General features: G+C 37.1%; 1 protein-coding gene across 7 annotated transcripts in view; it reads left to right on the top strand.

Moving 5' to 3' along the window:
* Positions 1-1179: 1179 nt before the first annotated feature.
* Positions 1180-21375, top strand: part of zfhx4 (zinc finger homeobox 4) — a 293522-nt gene continuing 273326 nt past the window's right edge. For 6 of the 7 annotated variants that reach the window (XM_048174498.1, XM_048174497.1, XM_048174496.1 and 3 more), the window contains exon 1: positions 2442-2628. The gene's annotated coding sequence lies outside the window, so the exon portion shown is untranslated. Of the gene's footprint in view, positions 1435-2441; positions 2629-21375 lie in introns of those variants that run through there. The other variant, XM_048174499.1, reaches the window with a different exon arrangement.

Genomic DNA, 21375 nt, shown 5'->3' with positions numbered 1-21375 from the left:
CAGTAGTTCAACCTTAATGTTATGAAGCGACGAGAATACTTTTTGTGTGCCAAAAAAACAAAATAATGACTTTTCAACAATATCTAGTGATGGGCGATTTTAAAACACTGCTTTATGAAGCTTCAAAGCTTTACGAATCTTTTGTTTCGAATCAGTGGTTCAGAGCGCCAAAGTCATGTGATTTCAGTAAACGAGGCTTTGTTACGTCATAAGTGTTTCGAAATTTCTATAGTTCACGTGACAGTTTTGGCAGGTTGATACGTGATCCGAACCACTGAATCGAAACAAAAGATTCGTAAAGCTTTGAAGCTTCATAAAGCAATGTTTTAAAATCACCCATCACTAGATATTGTTGAAAAGTCGTTATTTTGTTTTTTTGGCACACAAAAAGTATTCTCGTTGCTTCATAACATTAAGGTTGAACCACTATAGTCACATGAACTGTTTTAAATGTAGCTTTCTGGGCATTGAAAGTGTTAATTATCTTGCTGGCAATGGAGACCTCACTGTTAGCCATTGGATTTTATCAAAAATATCTTAATTTGTGTTCTGAAGATGAACGAAGGTCTTATGGTGTGGAATGACATGAGGGTGAGTAATAAATCACATAATTTTCATTTTTGAGTGAACTAACCCTTTAAGTAAATCCAACAATTCATTTTTTTTTAGTGTTCAATAATACATCAGAATGTGCTAATGTTTTAATGGCAAGAAGAGCTTTTATTTTATAATTGATTACTGACATTTTCAAAATGTAGCATGCATTAGGCTACAATCAGAAGCTAACACAATGCTAACACAAATGTCAATGGACCCTGCATGCTAAGAGGAATGGTACATTCTTACAGTTGATTCATGTGGCAGCTGTATAAATATGAAGCACAAAAAAAAAAAAAAAAAAAAAAGTTAGTTGGGATGTTATTTATATGTCCCAATTTGCAACTTTTGTCAGTTTTCTGAAGCAAACCTTGAGAGTGAAAAGCCACTCTGAGCTATACATGGAAACTATACAATTATAACAAAACGATGAAGCTAAGACTAGAAAGCAGATGATCATAACATCTCATCTCATCTGAGCCAGGTGAAATGGTGTGCTCTCTGACATATCATGAATCTCTGTCACCTCATTGCCTCCAAAAGAGAGACAGAGAAAGAGCAAGAACTGTATGCTCATTCAAAGACACATCAAATCGGGCTATTTTCTGCATCTAAACAACAGCGTTTGGTGCAGGTGAAGTCCGTGTTGTCAATACCTCAGCATTCAAAAACCGTAATAAGTTTTGGAGTGCGCCCTGTTTGGATGGTTTTCCAGAAAGCAATCTGATATCACTAGGTGTAAGTGCACAAGGCCTGGGGGCAGATGATGCCGTCAATAGTAGCTGTCTATTATACTGCGGGAGAGCTTGGAGGAAGTGGAAATGGAGACAGAGCAAGGTAAGATAAACATTGCAAACCCTCCAATCAACTCCATAATGGAGTGGCAGCTTGCGTGGGGTTAAACGGCAAGCTTGACGGGAGAAAGCTGAGCATCCAGTGATCCTTAATGAACAAGCGCACAAGGCTGAATGCACTTATTTGTATACAAAACATTATCTTGGTATTCAAGGCACACATCTCATCTGAGGCGTTCAGCTTTGTGTGACGGTGTGGTATTAAGCCTCGGTAAGCCTCCTCTGAGCAATGTGGAGTGGATGGAATAAGCATATCTGTTCTTCACCTTTGTGGTGAAGGAAACTCTCACACACTACACCTTGACATTCATGACAGCGAGGATACTCAAAGTGATTGTAATCCACATTGCCGACAAGCTGAATAGGAGGAATTTTCCTCCCTTTTCTCGTGTAGAACCATCATTTGTTTGCATAATGACACTTCCAGACGGCTTCTATTCCACTGCTGCACTTTAAACCCCATGCTTTGGCTTTTTTAAGCAAGATCTCAAGCTGTTTTAATCTGTTATAAGACAAATTTAGATTTGGGCATGGTTTAATTTAGGCCTAGGCTATATTTTTCATTTTGGCATGATTCATTTTCAGATTTAGTAGGGTTTCTCATTTTTGTAGCCTAACTAGTATATTTTAAATATTAGAAAAAAATGTTTTAGGATAGTGATTTCGAATGAAAAATCCCAAAATTAAATAACAAAATAAATGTATGACTAATCATATATAAATAAAATATATATAATTAAATAAAATAAAATGCTTTTGCGATCTCGATTAGTTGGCAAAGCTGTCTGATAGATAGGGCGCCCACGATTCTCTGAGGCCCCGCCCACAACTAACACCTGAGCATATATGAAAGCATTTTATTTTATTTTATTTTATTTTAAAAAAGTAATTTGGCAAAGACATAGTATAAAAAAGGTGAGTTGATGAAAAATTAAATATGTTTTATTCTTCTTATCTGGCTGGCACCAGAGCCGTTGGCTCTGCCTGGCACATACCGTTCAATTTCATGCAGAAAATGGCGGGAATCTGAGGCTTAACGTTACTTGAGTATTATACGTTTGCATTTGATACTTTTGTGATATACAAAGTAAAATATAGTCGGATAAATATTGTAATGAGAAGATGGGATTATCAAAAATGAAGCTTTCTTCGACTTTACTGTGGAAAGACCTCGAAGGTGAGCTAGCCAATCTTTTTGCTCGCTGTTGTGTTTACAATGTTTGCTTTTACACTTTGTCCTATGTTAGTAAACATGTCTGAACTGATATATTATCTTTCTTCACCAACCCTTTTTAAAATTTATTCCTTTAACTAGTGTCTATTTGATGTTACTAGCACTTATTTTTAATTACTGATGATAAGCAAGCGAATAGGGAATAGTTATCTTACTTACTCCACTAGCAACAAGTATCTATGTAATATTTATTTTATACAGCTACAAGTCACTATCCAATTTGTTTGTAAAAAGAATCTGTGGTTCTAGTTTTATTAATAACTATTCATTATAGGCAACTTATTAGTATTTCTTAGCTATTAGAATCATTTCAGTTTTTTAGTAGCAGCTAATTATTATTTGTATTTTACTAGTAATACTTTTAATTGATCTATAAAGTAGTCATTTTGACTATTCATTACATATGACGAGTTAAAAAAGCAATTGTACAACTTGAATACATAGTTGGCAGTGCTTAATTTAACAATTCCCATTGAATTCAATGACAAAAATTGGCCACTAGGTGTCATTAGAGGCGCATTGTAAATACAGCCCTGCACTGATGGCTCTCATTGTGAGGAATTTCTAGTAAGAGTCTCCACAAATCTCACTTGATCTTCTATTTTATAACGTATGCAAACGTGGATCAGAATTGCCGCTGCCGTCAAGACTCTTAGCTTAAGTGTTCCACGCTGGGTTATTTTAAAAAAGCATTTGTTGATAGCGTGTTCATTTATGTGTGCCATCAGGGAATTTTTTTGATTAACTCTGCTCTCCATTTGAAATGAATGAATGGTGGTCTATTAGCTGCGGCGGGCTTGAATTCAGGGTAGGTTGACATCACACCCTTTTCAGGATCAAGGTTCAGGCGAAGGAGAGAGAAAAAAAATCACCACACACATACACTTGGTAATGTAAGTAGAGTTTAAAATTAATGGTGTCTGTCAGGCTGGGGACCGGCTTGCCACTCAATGAGAGATTAAGGGTAAAGATTGCGCCCCATCATTTTTCAGCCACACTTTTTACCCATAATTCCCCTCCAGATCAACAGAATTTTTTGCTGAAAAGCAGGCAAAGGTGTAGAAACCCTGAGGCTCCCAGCATTCAAGGGACACATTCGCAACTTGAATGATTCCCACCCTTTTTCATCGTCTGCATGTCTTACCTGATTAAACCGCAGTATTGCTTTGGAAAAAGGAAGTGGTGAAGCCATTTAAGACTGGCTGAAATGCTGGTCTCTCTCATCAGAGCAGCGCCCTCCCTTTGAGGAGTTTCATAAATGTGGCTTTAGTCTGAGAATGGCCGACTGTTCCTGGCCTCCTCTGACACCTTGCATTCTTACATTATGTCCGGGCGGCACAGCTGAAAATGCTCGTGAAATGTATTCAATTCAAATCAAATTGATGTAGCGCAGAGTAATCTTTCTCTATTAGATGTGTCACTTTTGCCAATTGTTCCCTAATATCCTTTACTGTGACTATATAAGATTAGTGCTCTCCATGCCGCCAGAGTTTTCGTGCCTTACTGAATTATTCACCGAGGCGTAACCTTCAGTTATCAGGTTAGAAAGACCTTGATTATAACAGGAAGTCAAGTGTAGAAAATCACTCTCTCCACTGAAGGAAGTGTTTCAGCCCTTTTGGAAATTTGAATAATTATGAAATGTACACACAAATAGTATAAGAAATTAATTACACAGGCACAATGGCTTTCTCTGTACTTGCAAAGGAGCAAAGCCTAATTTATGAGCAAAATAATTAGAGTTTATCTTTTTCTTCTTCATTTTAATGCGTGGCAAATGAAATGTGGCCATTGTTATCTGGAACTTACTCCTATTCATAATTGACACTAAAAAAAAAAAAAACTCTTTGCTTGATGTTTGTCTCAACACTCAAAGTTTGAGTTATTTAATTTCAAATAATGTGCTTACCATCCTATTCTATCATATTTAGTTGGGGAATCGTTAATCAAAAAGAAAATGATGATGACTCCCTGCTGACTAGACTGATGTGTTGCTCTCTGCGGGGCACCGTGGCAAACTGCTCCACAGGCGTCTTCTGGAAATAAGGGAAACGGATAGCCGATCGTTCCGTACACCTTGAAATTATAGCCTTCCTTGCATTTTTTTTTTCTCTCCCTTGAATAGTCGCAGTAAATGAATTTAAGTTCATTAGCTTCCACCCTGCTGGAATAATGCAGCTCTCATTACGTCTCTGATAGACAACATTTGACGAGGATGTTTCTATTAGCATTATTCCATGTGGAATAATACATCCTTCATTATTTACTTAGTGAACAAGGAGATTCCTGGAACAAACAGACATGTGGTCTAACTGGTAGATTATGTTCTGTATGTCCTTTTCATCACCTTTATAGTGTCATTAACTCATGTGATTACAGCTCTTAGCTGTTATGTTTTGTTTGTGTATGTCATTGACCCATTATGCAGGTTCTCAGAAATGGTTTTATGTCATTTTCAAGAAAAGTTTTAATGTAATAATGTCATGTGGTGAAACCTTCAACTAAAAGTAGTATTTTATTTATACCTCATGTATATTATGTAGTGTAATCGTTATTTTCAAAAAAGTTTTTAAATATACACTACCACTCAGATCACACAGATTCGGATACGTTTGGGTCTGGTAAATTTTTATATATATAATATATATAAAGGTTTTGAACAAAGTCTCTCATGCTCACCAGTGAAAACAGTAATATTTTGAAACATTATTATAATTTAATATAACTGCTTTCTATTTGAATGTTTTTTATGTGATTTATTTCTGTAATGTTAAAAAAGATAAATTGTCAGCAGCCAGTCTTCAGTGTCACATGATCCTTCATGAATCATTCTAAAATGCTGATTTTGTGAATTAATTTAAAAAAAAAAAAAAGTTTTTTTTTTTCATTGTAAAAAATATTGTTGGTTTAACTTAATGTCAGGAACCTGATTGCATTAATTTTAAGTTCATTGAAACTAAAAAATTGAGTTAATACAAAGGCGATTGGTTTAATCAACATAACTCTAATATTATGTTATTTGAACCACATTAATTATAAGTTGATTTGACAAAAGAAAAAAGTTGATAAATCTTGAAAATAATTTCGAAATATATATTTTTTGTAATTTAAAGTCTTTACTTTCACTTTTAACCAATTTAATGCATACTACAATTATATATATATATATCTCCACAATTTTTAATGGTAGTGTTGTATTTTCCACAAATATAATTGATTAATTTTTGGTAAAAATATCAAATTATCTGATATATTTCTAGACTCATTAACTTTTTTTTTTTTTTTAAAGTTTCCTGTTTTTTTATTTTTCTGCATGTTTCCACGTGTTGGTTCAACCACATGACTTTTGTTTGGCCGAAAAATGTTTTTCAAATAAGCAGTGAATCAGTTTTGTTAAAATATTTTTTTTCTCTCTAAGAAAATAGAAAAATGCAGAGAATTCTGCAGAGAGTTTCAAGATCAGGACTTATGATATCAGGACTGTTGTATTGCCATGACATTTGACCAAATTTTTTAATGTATTTTTGATTAAATGATTTGCTTTAGCAATACACATTTCTATGTGCAGTCTGGATACTATGCTTGCCACATTATCAGGCGTTTTTTTTTTTTTTTTTTAGTCTGTTCATTGAAATTGAGCTTCGGCACAGTCCCAGACTAATACAATATTCAGATGCATGCTGCATTTCACCCCTTTAGAACCCACGTGCATGCGTGTGTCTGGAGAAAAAATGCAAGCTGCATTTTAAATGCATTTGTGCATTCAGCACGGTGCTCTGTCAGGCATGTGTCTGGGACAGATAGTCCTGACTGCTTCAATACTGCCGAGTGTGCTCTGGAGGTAAATGACCTGCCTGGCAGAGAGAGATTGGTGCCCAGCATGTCTCCTGATAAAGTCAAGCGCTTCTGCGACTTTGCCTCGCCGCATCTATTTGCACTCCATATTTCAACACGGCGCAGATGTAACAACTTAATTTGCCACCAGTCATAATTCTGCCCACCCACACATAATGAGGTGATGCTGGTTATTTTAGACTTAGCTGCATGGACGCCTGCGGTAATTCGAGTTCCGAGGTGCTTGCAGTTCCAATCTCGAGGAAGATCTCCAAATTCTCGCTCGCTCCGCGTCCAACATGTGTATGGATGTTTCTCCGTGCAACCCGACTGAGTTTAAGGAAAGTTCTTGGCCATAAAATTTGACTAATGTTTTTAAAACACAACCCCGATCCCACAATTCATCTTGGCACATTCTGGAGAAATCCCACCACATTCTTCACTGTATTTGCAGGCCACCTCTGCGGGAAGCATTTTTGGGGCTTTTTTCCTCGTCTTTCTTTCGCAGATGTACGTTTCTTTGGCCCGAGCTGTAAATTGAAAACACCGGTTGTGTTGCTCTCTCATCGCACACCTCGGAAATGGACTTCATTCGTTCACGTGAACTTCCCATAACCCCTCATGTGTGAGACACTCATCATCTACTGAAGGCCTCGTAGTGAAGGCCGGTTCATCACGACAATAGCGGGAAGAACCCGGGCGAATGACACCAGCACCCTTCTACCCTCTGAGATCTGATTAGTTGCCTCCATACAATCTAGCACGACACAATGCGCTTTCATTACCCCACAGATGTTGTCATCTCTTTCTCTCTCTCTCTCTCTTTCTATTTTTCCATCAGCCTTTTTTTGAACAAGTGTTCATCTCAGAACTCTGATCAGCGGCCTCACTTTCATCAGTCTAATGCATGTGCCTATCCCCGGGCCCAATCTTACGGCGGTGCAGCATGGGGCCTGGTCCTTAATCTCATTTCTTTAACCTCCTTCAATATTGGTCCCCCTCTGCGAGAGGCATCATGAAGATCCAGAACTATTCGTTTCCATATTGTAAATCACCTGCTCCTCCGGTTAGGAGGAGAGACGTGCAGGAGCTGCAGGGGGGGATCGTAGCATCCGGTTGGTCCGCCGTTGCCCTTTGTCGGAGTGACATCATCGTTCCGAACTCGTCCCATCAACTCGGTGGAATCGAAAGTGTCCAAAAGTGCATAAATATATAAACATGTCACCCGGCTTTAATCAAATATGTGTGTAAAAATACCAAAATAATGGTTTTATTTGGTGTCCGGGTGCACCGTAATCATGCAATTACAATAAGAGCCCTGTTAATATTCCGAGCTTCTCGCCTTCACAGTACTCAGGTGAATTAATTCGCTCAAGCAAACTCTGCTGATTCCTCTGCCCCCTCTGCCCCCGCCTGGGTATTCATGCTTTTCAACTGCCACACTCTCTCCACAATATCCTTTATACTACAGGAACCCAGACTTTGCCTCCAAAATCAAATGCTTCATTCATTATTCATTCTCTGTGGATGACTTCCCCGTCATTAAAATTCCCACAAAAGAAGTTTTATGGCAAAGACTCTGGTTTTTAGTTATGGTGGAACAATGAGCTGTCATGTTTTGTGTGTTTTTACTCTGTGGGTCAGCGCATATTCTGTTGTGGAGCAGCCTTTTGTTGCCATGTCATCATGAGTTGGAGTAGATGGGTGTATTTTAGTTCTGATAAATGAATATTAATTTTCACTGCTGATAATACTAGTATTTTTTTGTCAGATAAGATTCATTGTTTTTGAATATCAGTGTGATGGTTTAATTTTGCTTCAGTTCCATAGTGCTCCAGCAGAGTTATTTCACTTTTTGTTTAGGGGGTTTCAAATATTTTCTTATTGTTGGCATAAATTTGTCAGTTTTGAGTGAAAAGCAAAGATTAAAATGATTGTTATTTTTTGTACAAGATTTTTACATACCCTACTCTCAAGTCTGGGGTCGGTAAGATTTTAAAATTCTTTTGAGAGAAGTGTTATGCTCACCAATGCTGCATTTATTTGATGATAAATATAGTAAAAACAGATATATAGAGGGTATGCACTGACGTCACTTTCCTGGCGAAACATGCCCCCTCAGCCGGACTGAGTGGCAAAGGAGCCTGCTGCATGATTGGATTTAATATGAGAAACTACGAAAAGACAAGTAAAACAAACTATTAAACTAAAGGTTGGACTTGATAGTGTTCCTGTTACAACTTACCAAAGATCCAGTAATCTATGAATATTGACATGCAGCCAGGAGCCAGATGCCTGATTCCGATGCCGGGGAAATTTGCCTGTGAACGCTTTATTTAAATACAGTATATAGGTAGGTCTAAATCTGTGTGATCACTTATATCAATGTTATATATATCATCCAGTCATAAAACTTATATAGTTTTTGTCAGTTTTTATTTAAAAAACCCAATTATGCAGAATATAAGAATATAAATATTTAATTGATGAGTTGTCAATACAACAATACAATATACAGGGTGTGATTTTACCCCAAAATTCAACATATTGACAAAATGATAACTGCAAATCCACCTTTCGCACAAGTCCAGTTGTTTCTTGTCAAATCTTGTCAAATCTATTTGTGCAGTCAATCGCAAAGCTCTTTCCTGTTTTGAACGTGTTTTGTGTGTTTTTTTGCGCCATTCACACTGAAAACGAATGCTGCCACTCAGTCTTTTGCTACTCAGTGAGTGTGACCGAAGTCAGTCTGGCCGACGGTGACGTCACGTGCATACCCTCTATTGTGACATAATATTACAATTTAAAATGGATGTTTTCAATGTTAATATATTTTAAAATATTTTTAATTTGTCTCTGTGATGGCAAAGCTGAATTTTCAGTCTTCAGTGTCACATGATCCTTCAGAAATCAAAATGCTGATTTGGTGCTCAAGAAAAATTTCTTTTAGGCCAATATGCCAGCAGCTCTCAAGCTACATAAATTTGTGTACATAACAAATTTACATAAAATTTGTGTAAAACCTGTTGATAATGATCTCTAGCATGATATGAGATGATCTAAAGAGCATGTTGTGCCTAAATAGACATCTGACCCAAGTGTCACATGGACCTGGTCAATGTCAAATTTGCTCATTTGATTAGTGACCTAAAAGTAATGAATAATATTAAATTATTTCTTTGTTTTAAATTCTTCAAAATGATAACATTTGTCTTTTTTCCAGGTTTTAATTAAATGAACTATTGGACTCCAATGTAATTCAGTTTTGGCACAGACTTCTGTGTCCACTAAGGCAGATTGTAGCACACCTTACCTCACACGGGTCATCCTGTACAATAACATTTATGAAGTTGGTTTGGTCATGTGTCCACACAGCCCAGATTCATGACCTTTATAAGAATGTGCTCTGTCTGTCTCAGGCTAACAGCCGCTGATAGTCTTGGTCAACTTTGTTGCGCTCGTGTTTGCTCATCGAGTCCCAGGGCTATTTGGAGCCTCTTCCCAGAGTGGGCTAGATTTCCACCCTAAAACCCACTCAAAACCTGTTTTTTTTTTTCCCCTGAAAATGTATGCATGAACACACTCACCCAAACTGATTAAAAGATTCACAATTCATTATTCCCCACCCAACCTGCATCTCTTTCCTACATTATACATGAATGAATACCAGTGTTCCTAGTGAAAGGAATCTAATCCAGGTTCATTAATCAGCGCGGGCCCGGGGGGAGCATTAAAATGTTTGTTAAACAGCGTGTCAGGCGGGCACGTTTGACCAAGAGGTAATATAAACAATGGAAGCGGTGTAAAAAGGGGTGTGTAGAACGGGTTAGCATAATCTACATAATCGTTCCAGCGGTTAAATCACTCCTTGTTGGTCTTCCTTACGCGATCTGCAGTGCTCAAAATGCGTGACTTTAAATTACTGCGAGATTCTCGCGACTGTAAGCCACCTCCATTGTGGTGGCCCTCTCCCTGTCTTCATCAGAGGCGGCTGTCCAATGGGATTACTGTAAGCCTGCGGTAGGAGCAGCCGACCCGCCACTGATCAGAAATTCATATCCCTGGATGCTAGATTGCTCCTCTCCCCACTTTGCCCTTGTGATGGCAGAGACTGCTGTCATGGTGTCAGACGAGAGGGGGAAGAAGAAAAAAATTTGCATTCACAGCCCCCCAAATTTCTCTGTCCAGCACATAATCAGAAAAGAAAGTGAATGAATAGTAATTCAGTCTGTCAGAAAATGAGAATCACCACGGCGCAGAGGAGAAGAATCTCTGGTCAGGGAGAAAAAGAGAGACAGAATATTTGTAATGGCTGTGGTTATGGCTTCCCTTCTGCAAACCTCCATTTTGACTGACTGGCTGCTTTGTTTTCCTTTAGGTTTTTCAATTCAATTTCCCTCGCATCTATAAATGCACATCCAGTCCACATGTAGACATTTGAATGTGTTTGTTTAGTATTTAAATTTAAGGGGGACAGTTTTGTGGGCCAACCGAGTGCAGGGCAAAGGGAATTAATCACAGACAGAGCGGGAGGTCACTGGCTGGCTCCCGAAACATCACGGTGGGTCATGCGTCTCGGGGCCACGGCTTCATACACACATCACACTGTCTTATCCCCCGTCTGCTTTTTCCCCGGTCCAAGAAGAGGCTAGCTCAACCCCAGACACACGCACGCTCTCACACACTCTCTCAAACACAGTCAAATAGGGCGGTTCAGAGGACGGAAACATTCTGGTAAATATTTTTGAATGTCATCTTTCTCTCTTTCAGTGAGTTGCCAAAATATTGCATGAACCTTCCTGCCGTGTGGTTGTTTTACTATCTTGTCTCTGTGGTTGCTTGCGGTGTGCGTGTAATTTGGGTTAAATAGTGGTTACTGTTGGTACTGCTGTGTCAGAGTTTGGAGTACTGCTGTAGTAATTCCATGTGCTTGTAATTCTGCGCTGTTCCTGATGAGGGATGTATACTTCTAGTCCACCGTTCAGTTCTCGGGGGGCAGCGGCTGCCCATTGTAATAGACAGGAGGCACCCTGTTATTTGCTTCAACTTAATCTCCCTGCGTTAATTCTCCTTTTATAAGTGAGATCGAGTCACGTTGGCTGACGTTTAGGGCGAATAGATTTACGGTGGGCAGTCTTTCTGTTTCTTTTTTTTTTTTTTTGGGTGGTGGTGGTGGTAATCAACCAGGGAGATCCATCATCTTTAATCACGCATGGGGCAGTATTACTTCATCTGCCATTGGCCAGTCAGGAGTGCACATTTGCATGAGCACAGAGTGATGCGTGTGACAATCGCAGTCAAACGATCATTAAGGAATGTAATTTGCAGGCAGAGGCGTCATTGGTTTGCTGATGCTCGTTCGGGGCAGTGATGTGTATAAGCCGAAATGTTCGGCTGAGGGGGTCTTGTGCCTGTTAGAGCGCACTTCCCCAAGCCGAGTCTTAGCGTGGATGCTACATGGTAATAAGCCAGGCTTGCTCTCACCGCTCACAGGGCTTTAACAAACACAGTGTCAGTCAGCTGCTCGTAGCGGCTTGATCGACATGCACATTTCCTGTGCTCCGATTCTCTTCATCTTTACTCCGCTGTTTCTGTTTGCATACTGATGAGGGCACTTGCTAGGAACATGGTCATTTGTAATTTGTGATGCTTATTTGCTTGTTTAATGTTTTTTTTGTGTGTGATTTTATACAAAAACATCTGTATTTACAAGAATTAATTTGTTCTATTGTTAATTTACTGTATAATATAATAGCTTTAAGCGAGTGACACAGTCCTTCTATTTCCATATTTATATACACGCACACCTACTCAAGTACTATGAAATATATTATATTTAAATGTGTAAATTTTACACCGTTCCACTCCTTCTCACAGAAACATCTGGTTTTGTTTTCACAAGCACCGCGAATTCAGAAAATATCTTTTGTTTAGTCATATTGGGAGATGTTTTGCAAATATGTTAAGTGAAAACAGATGAAATGGGAGATCTTGACATAACTGTTAATTATGGCCCGGGAAAATGCAGGATTGTGCTCGAATTTGATCTGATGACATGCATAAGATAATTTTTCTTTTTTTGTTTTTAATTTTTTTTTTAATATTCACATTTTGCATTTACATTTATGTAATTGGCAATAAAATTATTTATTTATTTAAATCTAAATTGTATCTATATATCATCTACTTGGTATTTATACATATAAAATATGTATAATATTTAAAATATTTATTAATTTTAAAACCTTTTAAAATTAAAATCTCATTTTTTAAGGGGGAAAAAACCACACACAAAAAGGTCTTTTCTGGTTTTGGTTCCCTGCATGCTGTAATATGAGGCATATAGGTAAAAAGGAATGAAAATGCATCCTCTCTCTCTCTCTCTCTCTCTCTCTCTCTGTGGTTGACATGAGGCTAATGAAAACAGGGTGTGGGTTTCCTTCAGCTCCTTTCATACGCTTCAATAAAAGGTGCGGCAGACATTTTGGCTACTACCTCCACGCTGTCACCCTCCTCTTCTTCCTTTACCTTTGTCTCGGAACGTGTGTGTGAATATGGAAATTCAAAACACCTAACTACAGGGCTTAAGTATAATCACGCCGCCAGGGCGGAGAGACTTATTTTACAGTTAACTGCTCATTTTTGCAGTAATCCTTTGATTATTCTTACAGTATTACTTATACCCTTCATTTGAAGACTACTTACATATGATGTGGCCTGCGGCGTATGTTTATCTGCACATCATTATATTGTTTTTTTTTTGTTTTTTTAAAGCTAACTTACTGTAATATGGCTTTTTGAGTCCATTGATGATTAATTTGCTCCGTTAACCATCACTGCTAACTTTAAACACACACTTCTCACTAGAAGCTCCTGCATTTCTCTCCAAAGGGTTTAGAAAGCAGTACAATTGTGGCTGTTTGGGTCTCAATACATTTAATGCCTCTTTACAGACATAAAACTGTCATTGGTTCCACCGTGCCATGCAGCAAGACCTGTGCTGAGCTGTTTAAAGGCTGAAATGTGCATGCAATATGTGTTGCACACACCCCGAGGAGCTCTGTTACTTAACATGTAGGCTATTTGCATGTTTTGCTATGCATTTTAAATAGGTAACCCTCTAACATGAAATTTTTGCATGACCAGTAGATGGCAGTGTTTCCCCAAGCATTAACATTGTGGGCGTGAGGCAAGAAATGAACTTCTTGAACCTTTTTTTCCTAATGGGAAATTGTAAACAAGGCATTCTTTAGCCACGATTTCTTCAGATCATGAAAGTGACGAGTGCAACTGTTTGAACTGTTTGCGTCGTTGAGAGAGCATTTGTGAATTTAAGATTATAAGTGTATTTTATGATGAATGAAACAGAAATGTAAATGACTCTGAAAATGATGTTCAGTTGGTTGCTATTTATTCCCTCACTAAATCTGCTTTTTGAGTAACATGATTCAGAACAAATTAGGACGTCACAAAATAATTTTAAAATTCTGAGAAAAGGCTGACTGTAATTTCCAAGCCAGGCTTGGATGATGATGATGATAATAATGCTGTTTTTACCCCCCCACCCTTATAGTTTCTAAATCTACAGTTTGCTCTAATCAAATCCATTTCTAATTTCTGTGGATTTCTTCCTGTCTGTAGCAGCTCTGACCCTAAACTTTAGAATATAATGTTCTTAATATCCAGATTAAATTTTCTTTAATCTGTTCTGGAACATGTGAAATTATTTCTGCAAATAGTCCCCAGAGCCCTCTGATTGCAGTCTAAAGCTATTAATATAAGGCCATACACTGGCATTTTTTTTTCATATGACCAACCCACAATCAAAGCGAAAAGCCACGAAGGTGGTATTCTGTGGTTATCTCCACTAATGAAAGAGAGATTAAAAAGAGGTTTTAAGATGGATTAACAGTGCCCACACTGAGACAAAAGATCTGAAAGAGCCTTAAAAACAAGCTAAATGAACACACACTTTCCAAAGCTTCATTAGCATAATGCTAAAACACTTACACTAAATGCTTGACAGGGCGAGAAAGGCTTTAGAACTGAGCACATGGACGTTTGCTTGCCGTAAATCAAGCTTTCTGTGCCATTTCACACACATAGCTGTGTTCTGAGGGTGAAATTTGTGTTTTATATGCAGACAAAGACGACACACACCAACGCGAACATGCTCACACACACACACACACACACACACACACACACACACACACACACACACACACATATATATCCAGTGAACCGTATTGGGCTGTGAGTTAAGGCTGTGCCCTCTCTCCTTGGTTTCCCTGTAGCTTCTGAGTGTGATGAACAGCTGTTTGTAATGTACTCTATAGGAACGGAGCTTTATAAAAAAGTGCGATTCCCTTTTAAATGGTTGGAGAAAAATGAAATGCACTGAATATTTTAATTTGAATTATTTTTGCCACATTTTCTATATATATATATAAAATCATTTCTATTTGCTCCTTTCAACCGGCTCAAGGTGTGTTTTTTGAGGAGGGAGTCTTGTGTGTCGGCGCAGGAAACGCAGTGGTTAGGCTGGACAGCTGCTTTTTAAAAGCACTGATAAGAGGCACCCTGATGCTGAACATTGCAAATTGGAAGTGAAGATTGCCTTCCTGTAGACTTTATCTTAAAGCAGTAAAACAAGAAGCTGTGACTACAACTGCAGGTATTGATTTTGCAATTTCAGCAAATTAAGAACAAGACAGAAAACCTATTTAACCTTTCAGTGATTGCCATAGGTACTTTTTGGTGATGTTGAGGCTGACATTTAAATTAGCCCCCTGCCCCGGTTATAGGGGCCGGCACCTGACTCCCAAACCCTCTGCTGATTATTCAGCTGAAAAGGGGAAAAGAAGCTGGTTATGAATGAATATGGAGGCCCATGCATGTTTACCCCCCCATATGCATTACAATATGTCACCCGGCATATATTACGGATGTATAATATTTCCACCTCTCACATCAATTCACGCATGTGGCCACAGCCATATAGTGCAGTAATAAGGGATGGTGGCCATCTGCACAGTAATAACATCTGTGGCAAGAATAATGAAAGGAATAAAGGCCATTGGTGGGACAATCAGGGTTGCTATTGAATTAAGGCTTCTAATGTGAAATAATAAGTGGTTCTTTTTAAGTTTTACCCCGCTTCTAAAGTCTAACACTCTGTAGGGAAATAAACCACACATGCAGAGCGAATCCAGCTTCTTATTGTCGATTAACAAATCTGAACGACGTGATTCTCAGCAGTGTATGTTTTCAATGCGCGCTGTTAGTCATACAGCTTGACGTGTGCCACTTAAAGAGATGTATTTTCGACATGATCGATGGTGCGCTTTCGTATTTGGATTGTTTTTAATATTGTTGATCAAAACGAATGGAACACAATAGGGATGAAGATCAGTCTCAGGGCTGCACCTGCTTCAATAGTTCTGTTCAAATCAAATTGTACAATATTATTCATAATAAATGGCTCTAATATGAGGAGAATGATGATGGAGGAAAGTCAGATATTCAGAATAATTCCTCGCAAAAACATGGTGGACAAAAAGAAAGAGAGGGAGATGAAAAAAAAATGAGAGGGTGGAAAAAAAATCAACACTGCAAAATGTGTGAAAGGTGCTTCAATTCACCAAGGGATATTAGTAATCTTAATTGGTACAAGTGCAAATGACTTTTTATTCTGTGCACAGAAGGTGTCAGTCTGAAGGGCTGCTTGCTTTTAAATGAGCAGAACAACACTGAACATGTGGGAGAGTCTCCTAATTCATTGATTGCCCCTTGGAACTGATGGCTGCTAATTGTTAGGTGATTAACATGGAGTCGTAATTATGTCGGCCCAGGGGGGAGATTACTGTTTCAACATGCCATATTATCACAGAACGGAGCTACTAGGGTGCGGATTTGGAAACAGATGGCATATTGTCAACAGCAGCAAGGCTGTGTTTTGCTCAAGCTGAAAAAGTGCACCAGGGGAGCTGTCTCTTTGTTTCAGCCTCATTAATTAAGTGCTAATTGTGTGTAATTATTTACAAAACTGCTCTCTGAATAGAGACGTCAAGTGGTCGTAACATAACTGAGAGTCATATCTTCCTAGCATATGGTATAAATGTTTGTAGCTTTAAACATTGTAATGATCAAATAAAAAATTTTTTTTAACCAGGAATGGAAAAAATCTATACATGTATTATATGAAGTTATATAAATATTACTATATAAAATATATAAGATATTTATGTTATTATTATTATTCTTATTATTTTAAGCATTTTTTTTGTTCTTTTTCTATTATTATTATTATTATGCTTTTTTTTTAAAATGGCTTTTGGCCAGTCCTCAGACTGTGAAATGTTTGTAGCTTTAAACATGCTAACGATAAAATAAAAGATACAAAAAAAAAATCAAATAAAAGTTAAAAAATATTAACCAGGAAAGGAAAAGTATATACATGTATTATATAAAATTATATAAATATTATTATATAAAATATATTATATATTTATGATATTATTATTATTATTATTATTATTATAAGCATTTTTTTGTATTTTTTCTATTATTATTATGCATTTTATAAACGCCTTTTGGCCAGTCCTCATACTGTTAAATGATTGTAGCTTTAAACATGGTAATGATCAAATAAAATAAGTTAAGAAATATTAACCGGGAAAGGAAAAAATATATACATGTATTGTATAAAATTATATAAATATTATTATATAAAATATATAATATATTTATGCTATTATTATTATCGTTGTTGTTGTTGTTGTTGTTATTATTATTATAAGATTTTTATTATTATTATTATTATTATTATTATTTTGCATTTATTTTAAATGGCTTTTGGCCAGCCCTCAGACTGTTAATCTAGTAGCATTAGATATATATGTATGTCGTGTATGATACTGATCAGTCTGCGAAATCACTTTGGCAATATTCCAAACATTAACATCTCCGTTTAATAGAAATGTCAGAATTTTGACCTGACCTAGAAAACACCATATTTCCACATGACTGACAAAGCCAAGGTCCCATGAGCTGGATCTAGAATTGGCTGGACCATGTGGTCATGAAGATTTGCATCTTGTGCTATTTATATTATTAGCTTTTGTCATGAGGAACTGTTAAGTCTCAGGTGCACCAAAATATGTCATTTTTTTTTTTGTATTCATTTTAGCTTATCTTGATAATATGAAAGGTAATATGAAATATTACATGAAAATGAAATTAAATAAAATGAAATAATATATTAAATATATTTTCCAAAAATATAGCATATTGTATTACATGTTGAGCAATAGATATGTGTGTTTTTTTTCTTTTGAAAAGCAAAGGTACACATGCAATTGAAATGGTGCGCTTTGAATCTGCTCCCAAAAATCTTAGATGTCAGGTCACATAGGCAGGAACAATTATTTTATTCTGACCTCTCCAGAATTGCCTCTGAAGCACAAAGGCAGCCACTGAGAACAGCTCCAACAAATTTACCTTTCGTAGGACTGAAGCACCACCATTTCCTTAATGGCACTGTGAGGATCTCAACGAAAATATTTTGCTTGATGTATATTTTCATCAGTAAACGCTGGGAGAGTGAATTGTGAACAGCATGTAAAAGATAAGGCTCCCTAAATATTCAAGACTTGTACAGTAGGTGCGGCAGACACTGCCTCTGAATCCCCCCTCGAGTCAACTGCCGAATTAATTTCAGCTGGCAGCATCATGCTGTGGTCATTTTGTCTGGAGAGACATGTTGTTATCTTGATTTGGCCATCACAGTTCCAAAATGAACACTCAGCATGCTGGCGAGCGCTTGAATTTAAAACATAACTACAAAAGACTGCGAGTTTCCTTTCAGAATTTATATAAGGGGAGAGAGGGAGAAAAAAAAAAAAATCATGCCAAATTACAACTGCCATCAAACAAGATGTCCAGTGCAGGGAGAAGCAAACTGACATAAATGCGGCCCATTTTCATTTCCAAAAGAAAAGGCTGATTCAAAGGTGTGTAGCCTGGAACAGAAAGAGACATTGTTGTTATCTTTTGACATATTTTATTCAGCATCATATTGTATTTGCATATGAGCACCTGTAAATTTAGTTGTTGTTGTTGTTGATTTCCTGTTACAAATCTGAACTGAAACCTAAAAGCTTTGAATGAAAATATCAGTTGATTATAAACATTTGAATTTTGTTTTAAATATTAATAAGCTGCTTTTGTACTGTTTATACATGAAGAAATTTCATGTTGAATAGTAAGCACATCTTTTATTTTCTACCAGTGAGCTTCTGTCATTTACACGAGGCATTCAGAGCAGATGAAGAAAATCTTAATTTTGAATTTTTTTATGTCTTTTTTTCTTTAAAGTTGCACCAATAATTTGTTTTTGTGAAAAGATTATTATTTTTTTTCCTGAAAGTCAGAATTGACCTAGTAATTAAAATGTTGCAGAGATTAAAATGAATGTTTTTTCATGATGTCAGAAAGATTGGCAAGGGTTTCCATAATCAGATGTTGCATTTTAATCAGGTGAAAATGGAATATAAATTATAGATTTTAATACAAACGTGTATATGTAATGTGTTCACAGAAATCCAATTCTTCGGCATACTAAGGAGCTTAAAGCACAGATGCATTGATTCAGGATGAAAAATGAAAGTGTCTGATATTTAACATGCAGGATTATGACCAGATTTCCGAGAATATAATAGAAAACACATAAGTTGTCTTTCTGTCCTCCCATAACTTTAATCCATGTGCAGTATGCAGGAAAACTGCTGTGTAACTATACAGATTTCTTTAAAAATCTATACTTCATCACAGTTTAAAGTTTTCTTAACTGTCAGGTTGAAAGTATGAAAATGAGATGAATAAAATTAAAGTGATCTTTTGCCCTGTGAGAATAGACATCCTCATAATTTACATACATAAGGTCTGTAAACTTTTGCGGCACTGTTTTGTGCTTTAACGCTAAGATGTTGTCTGCTTTTACTTTTGTTCACAAATTGTATACACTGCCGTCCAAATGTTTAGGTTCAGTAAGATTTATTAATTTTATTAATTAATCTTTGTGTTCAGCAAGGACGCAATGATTAATTGACAGTATAGGCTTTTTTTTAACAAATGAATTCTATTTCAAATGGTCTTTTTTGAGAAAATGTTTCAAAAAATATGAAGCGGTACAACTGTTTTTGACACTGATATCACCAAATCAGCATATTAGAATGATTTCTGAATGATCATGTGACACTGAAGACTGGAAAATTCAGCTTTGCCATCACAGGAATAAATTACATTTTAAAATATATCAAAATAGAAAACAGTTCTTTTAAATTGTAATATTCCACAAATATTAATTTCTAATTTTTACAGTATTTTTGATCAAATGAGTGCAGCCTTGGTGAGCATCTTTCAAAAACTTTAAAAAGATGTATGAATGTATGCATGTGTATATACAACTATATATTTGTTTGTGTTCATAATCTGAACTGAAACAAACATGATAATGCTATTTAACAGAGCTGTGTCATACTTTCTGTAGTATGTTTATGATTACTGCTCTAAAAAGTTTTTTTTTTTTTGTCAGTTAGATATTTAACAACCATCTCTAGACAAACGAAGCCTTTTGTAAAGGCCTTTAAAGGTCTCTATAGATTTTTCTCCCTTTGTCCTTTGTTGTTTGAAGCATCGCAAATGGAAGTCATGGGCTTTATGTCCTTAAATTGGTTTCACACTTCTCCAACAGTTTGTTCAGCCAAATCTGGGCATGATATATCATTATCACTACTTTTGGAGGAAATCCATAGGATCAATACATTTGCCAGCTACTGGGCTTTGGATTGCCTACATGCTGAGCGCTTTGTTGCACCACAAGTCAAGTAGATCGAGCCACAGGCAACCGCAGCCCAACGCACAGCTTCTGTCTCTTTCTGCTCCTCATTCAGAGGAAATAAGCCAAGAAATGTCAGGAGTTAGTGCTTGTCGATTCAGAGAAATTCTGTGGGTGGCAGATTTTGTTTTGTTTTTAAAACTCTGTCAAGTGCAATCGTTACAGCAAAGCAATTGTTTCGCTTACAAATATTAACCTCAGTCTTTTGCAAAAGTCATCACTGACTGGTTGAGAGACCGAAAATGACTGTGAGTGAGCATATTCTCAGCATCAGTCACATTCACCGTAAGCGGGCAGAGTGACGGATAGATTTTGTAATTAAATTTCTTTTTTTTACACGTTTCCTTGTCTGGCTTTAATCATCAGTGACCCCATCATTTAAAATGCAGTGGTCAAGCTCACGGATGGATTGATCGCTTGGGCCCTGTGCTTTTTTTTTTTTTTTTCTTCCTTCATTAATGCGCTCTGGTCAGTGAGAGCCAAAAGCTGGGCACTTCCGAAGTAATTACCATCCCGTAAACAGGTCAGCAGTGTGTTCGGCCACAGCTGCTGCCACTGCGGTGGTAGACACTTCAGCCAGCTAAGCTTCCAGTATTGATTGGGCAGTCTGTGACATCTCCTAAGCCATGTCACCCAACTGAAAGAAGACTCCAAATTGTCCAATAATAAAGTGTTGGAAGTTGTAGCTGCTCCCTCCTGAGACTTGCTCATGTTAGGATGGGGGTGGGGGGGACACCTTCAGGACCATCAATCCTCCCTTGAAGGCTCAATATAGTGCTAAATTAGCCAAAGGGAGAACGGAAAGACCACTGGACATCTGTTACAGACCTTTGACATATTTTCCCCTATGCTCACTTATTTAAATGCTGCTGTAAAACAGTCAAAGCCTGGAGGAGTATAATACCAGGATTTACTGTTGAAAAGAGCCAGATTCAGGGAATCTTTTAAATCCCTTA

The sequence above is a fragment of the Megalobrama amblycephala genome, linkage group LG22, assembly GCF_018812025.1.
Source record: "Megalobrama amblycephala isolate DHTTF-2021 linkage group LG22, ASM1881202v1, whole genome shotgun sequence".
Taxonomy (NCBI): Eukaryota; Metazoa; Chordata; class Actinopteri; order Cypriniformes; family Xenocyprididae; genus Megalobrama; species Megalobrama amblycephala.
Note: the sequence above shows the minus strand (reverse complement) of the source record. Positions and strands in the feature narration are given on the sequence as shown.